Below are 13,033 nucleotides of genomic sequence, written 5' to 3'. Positions count from 1 at the left end.
AGTATGATTCTCAAAGTCCAAAGTCAACAAATTTGACCTCTATTGCATTTTTGACCTAGTCAACAATTTGACTTTTAATGCAATTTTGACCAATTCCATTTAATTTAAAAAATTAATTCTAAAAATCAATTTTAAAATTAAATAATTAATTAAAAATTTTAATTAATTTAATTAAATATTAAATCCAACAAAAATCCTAATTAATATGAATCACTATTCATAATCTCGATATTTAAATCTTATTTAAATATCTCATATTTTTTCTCTCTTTATGTTTAATTCACAATTAAACATTAGGTTCAATATATTGTATATATTTAAACCAAATTTGAACACTTCAAATTCGTCCGTCACAATGTTCTAAGGTTTAGTCTGATATGAGCTAGTAGGGGGACCTTATGGACCTACAGATTATGGGCTCCAACGATCCACGATTAACTGGCTAAAACTCTTTAACCTAATTAACCACCATTCGTTAACTATCGAGTCACTCTACTAAAGCCTAGTAGTTGCACTTCCCTCACTGTAGATATATTATATCCACTCGATATAACCATGATTAGTAAGTTAACCCTTCATAGGTTGTTCATAATAATGGCAGGGTCAAGAGTTGTTTTATCCCAGAGATTATATCTTGCTCCTTAAATCCTACTGATCCTCTAATAAACAATTGGTTTGTGATCCAATCACTAAACCGAGTCTCCCCTGGGCCAATGAGAGGGTGAAGCCCCTTGCTCAAGATCCGGAGCCAGCAATTAAGAGAACAACCTCTCTACTATCCTTAAAAGCGGGTAGGAGTGAATTCCATCTTGCAACTTATGTCGCCAAATATCTACCCGGTCTTACCCTTGAAATGGGAGGCTTATTGAGCTGACGTTGTTGAGTCAACCTTCACCCATGCTTTTATTTGTAATAGTTAGTTTTAAATTTTCTTTTAGGTGTCCAATCCTAGTCCATTATTTGCTTTTATTTTATACATGTGATGTATGAATTTCATTATATTTATATACCATAAAGTATGTCATATAGTATAAAATCTCACCATAGGTTATGCATTTAATTTCATATATCATATTATAAATGTTATAAATTTAAGACACATGATTTAATTTCATAGCATACTCATGCATTATATAATATAAATATTATAATATATGCATACATGCATTAATAGCATATCCATGCATCATTTATATTATAATTGTTATAATATATGGTTCAATGCTATAGTATGTTTCATTACTTTATTATATAAATGTTATATATATTAGTAATGAAATGAAATTGCATGAAGTATAACACTGCTTTAGGTTAATTTGTAAATGTTATAATTTACTAAAGTATGTCAAAGCATGCTATGTATGGTTTTAGTTTAGATCTTTTGTTTATAATTATTATAAAAATGACATTAGAAATTAAAATCAATAATTAAGAATTGCATGCAAACTTTAGTTTATAATCATCTTTTAAAATTGTTTCAAAATATGATTCACATAGACCTAAGTTCACTTTTCTAATGAGATTAGAAATTTATATTTAATCTTTTAATCGGTTTAATAGGATTAAATTGATCTTAATTAAAAGATTAAATATTGTAACAAATATATCTATAAGAGACCTTTTGTCTAAGGTTAGTTCTATCTAGGTTGGGATATTTAAGTTGACGAAAACGTAACCTCTACCCGGGAACTAACCTGGAAAGGTGAATTAGATAGATTTGTTACAAGCATGCAAGTTTGGTTAAAGTTTGTTAAAGAGTTTAATAGACCTTAATCAAAATTATGTAAACTATCCAAAGGCAAGTGTTGTTTTTGGGTAAGTTAAACAATCACTTAGATAAAATCAGTAGCTGGATTTTCCTAAGTTAATTAACCCTAGGTAAAATGCTCAGTGGGAGGAAAATGGGGCATATGATACTTCATTTCATCCTTTTCACGTTTCTCCTCAAAGTTCACATCATAAGATATATACTCAGCCTCGAGACACCATGGGTGTCCCCCCTACGTGTGACAGTTGTATAGATCAATATCAAGGTGAATGTAGAGAGTGTTTATAGTAAGTGGGAGCAGGACGTGTGACAGCACATCCCTTAGTCTCTCTCATTAATTTGAAGTAAAGTTTCATGCATGACATCGTGGCACCATGGGTGTCCCCCTAAAGGATGACATTTTTGCATGACATTTTATTCAACCTCTAGAAATGGACAAGATTGTTTTAGTTTCATGTCCCAATCGGTTTTTTCCTACGGTTGGCTCATTGGGGTGGAACTCTAGGACCTAAAATGAGGGGTTACACTTGAAGAAACTCTTATACAAGAGTACTTCTGAGCGGAAGCGGATCGGTCCAAATACATTATGAAAAAATTTCCACATTTACAATCTAACAGACAATTTATGCAATAATAACAAATTACCGGCATGCTTTGAACAATAAATAACAAGAAAACAAGAAAACGAACCAGTTGAAGAACGCTACTCCACAGAAAATCTCGTTCTCTCCAAGGGACTGCTTCTTTTTCTCTCGCTGGAACGTCCAAGCAATCGTTCACCAAATCCCCCAATCTACTCATGAATGGCCTCCACACAAACACAACAACAATGGGGATGACACCACCACTTAGAACCCTCAGTATTCTCGATGTGAGAATCCATGAGGTGTGGGTTCTGTTGGATTTGATAGAGAGAAGGAGGCAATGAAGATTATATACAACGACCAAGCAAGAGGGAGAAGGCAGGGTCTATCGTATAGACGATGCTTGATCGTTTAGAAGAAAGTACACGATCATGTAGTAAATAGGCTGCAATCGTATACACGATCATTTAGTAAATGCTCGGGTGCATACGATCTTACATTATAAATCCTATGATCAATTTAGAAAGAGATCGCGTGTATATGATCGTGTAGCAACATTGACTATCGCGTAGTCTCTCCGTTTCTATGCGATAGGTTGTATACAACTCATGAGCGAATTATGTGATCTTTTGTAAAATGAAAACCATTTTCATTTTATTCTTCAGTTACAAAAATTGAATGAAACCTCCCACTATCAAAACACGGTTACGGATAAAACACGCCACAACAATTAACCATAATTGTCCAATTAAAAAAATAATATAATCATATTATATTCATTAACCTATGATTAATATCACATATAAACCCCATACCGTTTTCTCCTCCACTAGATATAAATCATATTTATATCCATTTTCCTCCAAATAATGTATCTCATACATAAATCAATCATATCATATACAATTAACTAGTTCAAATCAAACATATAAATCGAACTCCTCTTGTAAGGTTGAACACTTCAACTAACCCAAAAACCTTAATTTTTAGCTTGAATCCATTGAAGCACTCAAGGGGACCTTAGGCCTAATGGCTCTAAGCTCCAATGGTACGTAAAAGCGACTAAACTCTTGAGCCACGAGATCCACCATTCGTTAACTGTCAGGTATTTCCACTAAAACAGACAGCTGAATCTTCTTCTTACCGACAGATATATTTCGTGTGTCCATCGATATATAACCAATCAACGGAACGATAATCTTTCTCAAATGCTCATTGAAAATACAACATGACCAATTATCCGTTTTCCCCCGAATTAGTTACATATAACTCGTTAAGTACCTAACTGATCCATCTAATGAAAAATATAAATAACATAGTCTCTAACTATGTGTGTACATCCTCTCAGAGCCATGAATAAGGTTGTAGATGATGTCACTGTTAAGCACCCCAAGATCATTGCACTGTAAGGAAGCAATTTAATTACTTACCCGCTGTTTCAGGGTAGGAGTGGAAATTCCATACTTTGATGTAGTTGAATTCTTAGCTCCAATCAAGATGAAATCCACCAATAGTTGTAGGATTATTGAGTCCGGAGAATCTAGCCAACTCCGCAACACCATACAAATACTAAGGATCAGCCACTAAAGCAGGAGTTCCCAACTCAGTTTAGGATGAGGTCATGTTACCTAGGTATCCTAAGTGAAGTGAAGTCCTGTCATGAACGACATTATATTAACGAGACGTACACTTCGTGGTTAGGTCTTATAACAACCTTTGTTAGGACCCCCTGCTTGCATGTCCCCACAATAATGACAGGTCAGATCTATCTGTATCAATCCACACCAACACTTGTAACTAAAAGCGACCAACCATCGTTAGCGTTAACCCCAGGTATAATGTTTCCCTCCTTATATCCATAATATACAGACCATTTTTTGGCTTATCACTTAAGACAGATCCACGTTGTAGTCTCACATATCATGGCCTTAAGTTACATAATGAAAACCCAGGGATTTTTAGTTTATTGGTTTGGTAAAGCGAATTATCAAAGACAATGTAAAGTGAAATAAAATTATCATATATTAACAGTCACAAGCGCTTGTTCCAAAACCTGTGGTTTACAGACTATGACAGGTACAATATTGAAGTTTGTTAGGTGCGACATAATCCCATTAATCTCACACTTTCCATAAAGCAAGTAGGGTTGTAACTACAACCTATAATAAGAATAAACTAGGTGCATAAGGCCCATACAAAATATCTCTCAACTTTGCTCTAGTCCACCAATGGGCGTTTCTGAGACCTATGCTTTTAATTAGTGGACATTCGAACAGCTATAGCTCGAGAGCCTTCAGTAAATGGTACAAACCGTTGTGCTATTGACAGCGATCTTTATGATGATCACATCCCCTCAATGAACTATCTCGCGGATCAGATGATACTTCAGCTCTATGTGTTTGTCGCGCCTGTGACTCCTTGGCTCTTTGGAGTTCGCCACAGCACCACTGTCACAATAGAGGGTGATGAGCCTAGATATGTCTGGAACAACTTCCAGCTCTGTCAGGAACTTCCTGAGCTAAACGACCTCCTTAGTAGCCTCACAAGCTGCTACGTATTCGGCCTCCATCGTGGAATTGGCGATGCACCTTTGCTTAGTGCTTTGCCATACTACTGCTCCTCCGTTAAGAGTAAAAACTGACCCTGAAGTGGACTTCCGAGAGTCCTTATCAGTTTGAAAGTCACAATCCATGTATCTAGTAAGAATCGAATCCCTAGTTCCATACACGAGCATGTAGTCCCTCGTTCTCCAAAGATACTTGAGGATGTCTTAACTACGGTTCAGTGACCCTGGCCTAGGTTAGACTGATACCTACTGACTATTTCCACAGCATAGCAAATGTCTGGCCTAGAATATAGAGCATCACATACATCAAACTGCCAACGACAGATGCATATGTGACCCGTCTCATCTTCTCAACCTTTTGAGGCATCTTAGAACACATTTCCTTACACAGAGTAACTCCATGCTTGAACGGCAGTAGGCCCCTTTTGGAGTCCTACATCGAGTGCTTGAGCAACATCTAATCAATGTACGATGCATGAGACAACGTCAACACTTTGTTCTTACGATCCTGAAAGATCTATATACCCAGAACAAACTGAGCCTCTCTCAAATCTTTCATTTGGAATTGGGTCACTAGTCAGTTCTTAACTACAGTCAGTAGTCCTACATCATTCCCAATGAGTAAGATATCTTCTACATACAACACTAAGAAAACTACTGAACCGTTGACGACCTTCTTGTAGACACAAGACTCATCAACGTTTTAGTCAAAGCCATACGATTTGATTGCATTATCAAACTGAATGTTCCAAGATCGAGACGCCTGTTTTTGCCCATAAATGAACTGATTCAGTTTGCAAACATTTTGCTCTTGACCTTAGACAATGAATCCCTCGGGCTGCACCATATAAATGGTCTCCTTAAGATTTCCATTCAGAAAGGTCGTCTTGATGTCCATTTTTCAAATCTCATAATCATAATAAGCATCAATGGACAGGAGGATGCGGATCGACTTCAACATGGCAACAGGCGAGAAACTCTCCTCATAGTCAACTCCCTCCACCTGGGTATAACCCTTTGTCACAAGTTGAGCCTTGAAGGTTTGCACCTCCCCATCAGCACCCCGTTTCCTCTTGTAAATCTATTTACAACCTATAGGTCTGATCTCATCAGGCTGATCTACAAGATCCCATACTGAGTTGAAGTACATCGACTCCATCTCGAGATCCATGGCTTTGACCCATTCATCCCGATCAACATCCTCCATTTCCTTATGATAAGACAACAGATCTTCAAATAGCCAAGATTTTCATGAAACCCAGATAGCGAATAGGTGGGTTCACAACCCTTTCACTACGTCGAGGTTCCCTAAACTCTTAAGGTGGAACTGGCCTACTAGATAAACTATCATTAACAACTCTTGCTGATGAAGCAGACCCTTCAACAACTCTTGTTGGAATTTTAGTAGTTTTGCTGGAAAGCTTACGTAACACGACTTTACTACCTGGACTGTGCATCCTAATATGATCCTTCTCCAGGAAAGTAGCATTCGTAGAAATAAACATTCTATTTTTCGATGGATCATAAAAGTAACCCCCTCATGTAATTTTGGGGTAGCCTACAAAGAGACACAACCTCGACCATGGTTCCAATTTCTTTGGATTAGCCTCAAGCACATGTGCTGGGCAACCCCATATGCGGAAGTGACGTAAACTAGCTTTATGGCCGTTCCACAACTTCAGAGGTATTCTCGCAAGGAAAGAACACAGTTGAGTATATGTACTTCAGTCTCCACTACAAAACCCCAAAACGAGTTCGGTAAGGAAGCGTAACTCATCATCGAACGAACCATGCCCAACAAGGTTTTGTTTCTTCTCTCTGTTACACCAGTCTACTGTGGTGTACCCAGCGCTGAGAGTTGGGAAATGATTCAATGTTCTATCAAATAGTCCTGGAACCCCGAATCTAAAAACTCTCCACCTCGATTTGAACGAAGTTTCTTAATCCGTCTATCCAATGCATTTCAACTTCAGTCTTGAACTCTTTGAACTTTTTAAAGGATTCAGACTTCCATTGCATCAAATAAACATACCCATACCTAGAGTAATCATCAGTAAAGCTAATAAAATATTCATAGTCTCCCCTGGCTCGCACATTCATAGGACCACAGAGGTCAGAATGTACTAATTCTAGAGGTTCTTTGGCTCGATAACCTTTTCTAGTAAAAGGTATTTTAGTGATCTAACCCCCAAGGCAAGATTCACACACCGGTAAAGAATTTTCTTCTAACTCGCTTAGAAAGCCATTCTTCACCAACCTATCAATCCCATTGAGATTGATGTGCCCTAATCGAAGGTGCCAAAGTTGGACATTTTCTTTTGGAGAAACACGTTGAAGTTTATTTTGAGTTACGACAGTTTTAAACATCTCTATGTTATGGAGAGAACTTAATGTTAACGGTCTTAACACATATAAGTTATTTTCTAGTTTTGCTGTACAAATTTCTACTCCATCTTTATGAATAAACACTTTATCCACATTAAAATTAAGAGTATATTTACATTGTAACAAGCACTTTACAGAAATTAAGTTCCTTTTCAACTCAGGAACTACAAATACATCTTTTAAAATAAGAAATTTATTTTGTAAAGTCAACGAACTCCTCCCACTACTATAGCTAAGACGACGTGCCCGATGCCTACTCACATCGTCATCTCACCAGCCTCTAGTTGCCGTCAGGATCTAATCCCCTGAAAAGAAGAACAAACATGATTAGTGGCGTCTGAATCAATAACCCAGAAAGAATCATCATTCTCCACTAAACAAGTTTCTAACACCAGTAAATCATATTTATCTTTGTTCGCCTTGGTCGCTTTCTTTTCCTTCAACCAGCGAGGACAATTCCTCTTCCAGTATCCATCTTGGTTGCAGTGGAAACACTTTCCTTTTTGAATCGGCACCGAAAGCCTATTCCACTGGGCGACAGATGGCAGGTTAGCAGGTGCCTTCCCTTTCCCTTTACTACCCTTCTTCTTCTTCCACTTTCCAATGTTAGAAATAGAAGGTGCAGACTTAGTCCCAAAGGTTGAACCTCGATGGAATTGCTTTGAAGAGGAGGCAAAATTTGCCTCACCTCCCCTCTTCTCCTTACTTTTCAATACGGATTGATGGGTCTGCAACTCGTTGTGGAGAGTATTAAGGGTATAGTCCACTTTGTTAAGAATCGCATTGCTAACAAGGTGGAGGAAGTTTTTCGGCAACGAATGTAGGATTATGCTAACCTGATTACTCTTATCGATCCTAGACCCATTCATCTCCGCCACATTGAAGTAGACCATCATGTTAAGCACGTGTTCACGAACAGAGGTGCCTTCCTCTATTTTAGAGTTGAAAATGTATTTTGGAGCCTCGTGCTTGAGCTGTCCAGACGATTGTCCGAACATCCCTTCAGGGACTCCATGATCTCACACGCTGAGACCATGGACTCATGCTTCTTGGCCAACACGTCGCTAAGACTGGCCAAGATATAGGCTTGGGCCTTTTCGTTTGCCCGTGTCCATTGCTCATACGTCTCCCGAACATTTAGAGCGGCGTTAGGAGATGGAATAGGAGGACACTCCCTCATAAGGGTGAACATAAGATTCTCGATGATTAGTATAGTCGTGATCATATGTTTCCAACTAGCGTAATTGTCGCCAGTTAACTTATCGATGCTTAGCAAAGCAATTTTGGTTGTAGCCATTTAAAACCGTTGCTAAAAAATGAACAAACTTTTATAAGTCTTTTCCTAAACCACATTTTAATGCCAATTAGTTTTAGTAAAACAGTTACCAAGTACTCTAAGTGATAAGACTTCTATTTCGCAATGAGCCCCAGCGAGGTAGGACAAACATCACTGATGGGGTGACCAGATTCCCATTCACTGGGATGAGACATTCTCAACCATTAGGTAGAACCAACTCTTGAAACTGAACCTAACAGTCACAATTTATTCGGTCCAGAGCTGTTAACCCTGAACAATTCCACGTAAGTGTAACCCCTCGTATTCGGCCCTAGAGTCTTGCCCTAATGCGCCCACTGTAGGGAAAAAGCAGATTAGGATAGCGAAACTAAGTAAACCTTATCCTATACAGAAGATCAAATAAAGAAACGTGCAAAACTGCTATCCTATTAAGGACACTCCCAGGGTGCCTCGAAGCGATACACAGAAACCTTATCTAACCTAATGAAAGAGATCGTGGGATATGCACAGAAAACCTTACTATGAACAATTCTCTCCATCCACCTTGATATTGACCTACCCAAACACCATCCTTTAGGGGGACACTCTCAGGGTGCCAGAGGCTGAGATAGATCTCATGGTGTGGACAATAAAGGAGAAAACGCGAGAGGTTTAAATGAGGCATCAGATACCTCAAGTACCTCCCATGAATGTTCTACCTAGGGGTTCATTAACCTAGACAATCTGGCTACTGATTTTAGTCTAAGTTCTTTTAATCCGCTCAAAAACAACTTTTGTCTTTGAAAATAAACAAGTTCAAGTAGTCACATTAAACTTCAATGGATTGTCCTTAACCTTGCATGCATGCATCAAATCTATCTAATTCACCTTTCCAGGTAGGTTCCCAGGTAGCGTGTTCCGTTTCTGTCACCTTAAATACCCTAGCCTAGACAGAACCCACCTTAGACAAAATGTCTCTTATAGATAGATTTGCTACATTTTAACCTTTTATTAGTCAATTTAATCCTATTAAACTCATTAAAAGATTAAAGCCTAAGGTTGCTAATCAGATTAGAACCGTGATCTTAGGTCTAACTCCACCAAATTTTAAAACATTTTTAAAACCATGATATAAACCTAAGTTGGCATGCACGTGTTTCTTATTGATTTTAGTTCTGATTTCCTTATAACCTTTATAAAAGAAACAACTAAAACCATACATTACCACACAACAAGGTATTCATAACACTTATAAATATAACCTATGTGTCATGCTTCATGCAATGCCCGTTCATTACTATACATAACTTTTATATACATGTAACGAACCAAGCAAACATGCTTTCCATACACCCTTATACTATAACACTTATAATATAAAGATGATGCATGTCAATGCTTTACGCATGCATAAATATAACTCTTATATTATATAATGCATGAGCATACTCTTACGTAATTTAAATCATGCTTCTCTAAATCATAACACTTATAATAAATAGATGATGCATGACCAATGAATAACCTAAGGTGGGATTTCTTCTATATGGAATACCATATGACATATAAATAAAACATACATCCTATGTACATTCATACAGATTAATGGATCGGGATGCATCGCCTCAAAAATCGGAAAGAAAAAAAATCTATCAATTACATTTTTCTAAAAAATCGGGTCTTGAACCGTCGGGCGAAGCTCCCATCGTTTAGTAAACGTGGCCAGGTATACGATCGTTTAGCGCATAAGATAAAAACATGCGTGTGCTAAAAGATTGTTTAGACGACAACGTAGCTGCAAAGCCCGATCGTCTAGATGATCACTTAACAAACACTAAAGTAAACAATTTACTCCGCGATCGTGTAGTCAGAAAGTAAGCGATGAAGCTTGCTGAGCTACACGATCGTTTAGTATGCGTGCTTCAACCAGCTCCCGAGTATCTGATACTCAACAATCGTCTGCCCCATTGTTTACATGACCCGTCCAATGTTTGGTCATCTTCATCCTCGAAGAATAGCAACCCTTGCTATGAAGCTTCTTCATGAATGACTCACAGACTCAAACTCTTTGAAATTATAGACTCGATAGGAGTTAATATGCCCAAAAACTCAGGGGCCCTTACAATTAACTTCAAATGTAAAAGAATTTAAACAATACAAAGGCTTCATCCCAGAAACTCCATTAATCCCACATCCATATAACTATTTAAAAATTAAAAAGAGAATAAACATGCTTTTACCCACCGAGAATGTAAATGCAATTATTTGCATCAATGAATTTGGAATATCAGAACCTGGCTCTGATACCAATTGAAAGAACTCTTATATAAGAGTATCTTTGAGCGAAAGCGGATCGTTCCAAATATATTGTGACAGAATTTCCACATTTACAATCTAACAGATAAGTTATGCAATAAACAACAAATTACCGGCATACTTTGAACAATAAATAACAAGAGAAAAAGAAAATGTACTAGTTGAAGAACACTTCTCCATAGAAAATCTCGTTCTCTCCAAGGTGTTGGGTTTTATGTCCTAAAACTCGTGGTTTGTAAACATTAGAACTTATTCTGAGAATTCGATAAAGTTGTTGTTGAATATCCAATAAATCTAAGTCCCTTGACTATTATATGAGTACTTGAACTTTATATGAAGACATACAAGTGGATCAGGTTCGAATAAATAGTCAAAATGATCTATAGTATATAAATAAGGTTGGGTACCTTATTCTGGTAACACTATTGGATGCGGCCTACTCTGTAGTTGTTACAAAGAGTTGTAAAGTGCTACATATGAAGTGATCCTAATTCGTGCATGTTGAGACATGAGGAGTGAGGGTGTCCTCTGCAAATGAGTTTTGTGCAAGATTGGGCCACGAAACCTATCACTCTTACTTTATAACACTGTTTACTGTTTAAGACTGACTATTTCAAAGTGATGACCTAGGTAACTTAACCTGAATCCTGAGCTAACTATGAACTTCTGTTTGTTTGGGATTATTCTTTGATCTGCAAACGGTGAGAGTAGACCAATTGCCTCTGCTGAATAAGCTTACCATTTTGGGGATAAGACCGGATGAATAGCTGGGAACATAGGGTGTAAGAGGGAATTCACTCCTACCCGATTAGAATTAGTAGAGAGGTTGTTCCCTTCAAGTGCTGATTCTGGGTCTTGAACAAGAGGCCGCACCCTCTCATTGGCCTGAGAGGGATTCAATTTGTTGATTGGATCACAAATCAATTGTTCATTAGAGGATCAGTGGAACTTAAGGAACAAGAGGTAATTACGGGGGTAAAACAGAGATTCGACCCAACTGTTATTACGAGCAACCTATGAAGGGTTAACTTACTAATCATGGTTATATCAAGTGGACATAATATATCTACAGTGTGGGGAGTTCAGCTATGGGCTTTAGTGGAATCACCCATTAGTTAACGAATGGGGGTTAATTGGTCTAATGAGCTTAGCCGATTAATCTCGGATTGTTGGAGCCCATGATCTGTTCGCGAAGTCCCCCTACTAGCTCTTAAATGGGTAAGCTTTAGGGTAGCTTGAGAAATTAATTTGAAACGTTCAAATGAAATGGAACAAGAGAATAAATATTTAAATATGATTCAAATATATGAAGATGATTATTGTGCAAAAATTAATTTAAGAAAATCAATTTTTGAATTAAAATGATTTAAAAAAATTTTTTATTTTAAAAAGAAAATGGAAAAACGTTTTGCATCGTTGCACAAAATGGAAAAAGAGTTTTCTCCATTATCATCATCTTTATGCTCACACACAAAAAATTATCTTCTCTACTTTGATTATCCAATCATGAGCTGCAAGCCATGCACTCCATCACTTTGCATGTTCATCTAAATATATAAAGAAGATTGGAGTTGTGGGAGAAGAAGTGGGATACAGAATTCGGAGAGAAAAACTATGGTGAAGAAGAAACTATCTTCTTCAATTTGCTGCTGTGAGTTTTCCTTGTTTCTTGACATCTTCAAGCTATTCTTGAGTCTCACAACTCTACCTAAAGCTCCAAGAGCATAGTAGGAAAGGCTTTGAGGTGGTTTACATTGATATCAAGTGAAGACAGTAGTTGAACAGACGTTTTCTTGGAGAGTTCGCCAAAGGTATGTTCTGAAAACCCATTTTTATGAAGAGTAAGCTTTAGTTTTTGCCAAAATTAGTCCTTGATACTTCCACTACATGTTATTTAACTCTTACACAAGGGATTGCTTCTTTCGCTCTCGTTGGTACATCCAAGCAATTGTTCACCAAATCACCTGATCATCTACTCACGAATGGCCACCACACGAACAGAGCAATAATGGGAATGACACCACTACTTAGAACCCTCAGTATTCTTGGTATGAGAATCTAGGAGGTGTGGGCTCTTTTGGATTTGGTAAAGGGAAGAAGGCAATGAAGATCGTATACAACGACCAAGCAAGAGGGAG

The sequence above is a fragment of the Benincasa hispida genome, chromosome 6 (genome assembly GCF_009727055.1).
Source record: "Benincasa hispida cultivar B227 chromosome 6, ASM972705v1, whole genome shotgun sequence".
NCBI classification, from domain to species: domain Eukaryota; kingdom Viridiplantae; phylum Streptophyta; class Magnoliopsida; order Cucurbitales; family Cucurbitaceae; genus Benincasa; species Benincasa hispida.
The sequence above is the reverse complement of the archived record's forward strand: the minus strand, read 5'-3'. Positions refer to the sequence as shown.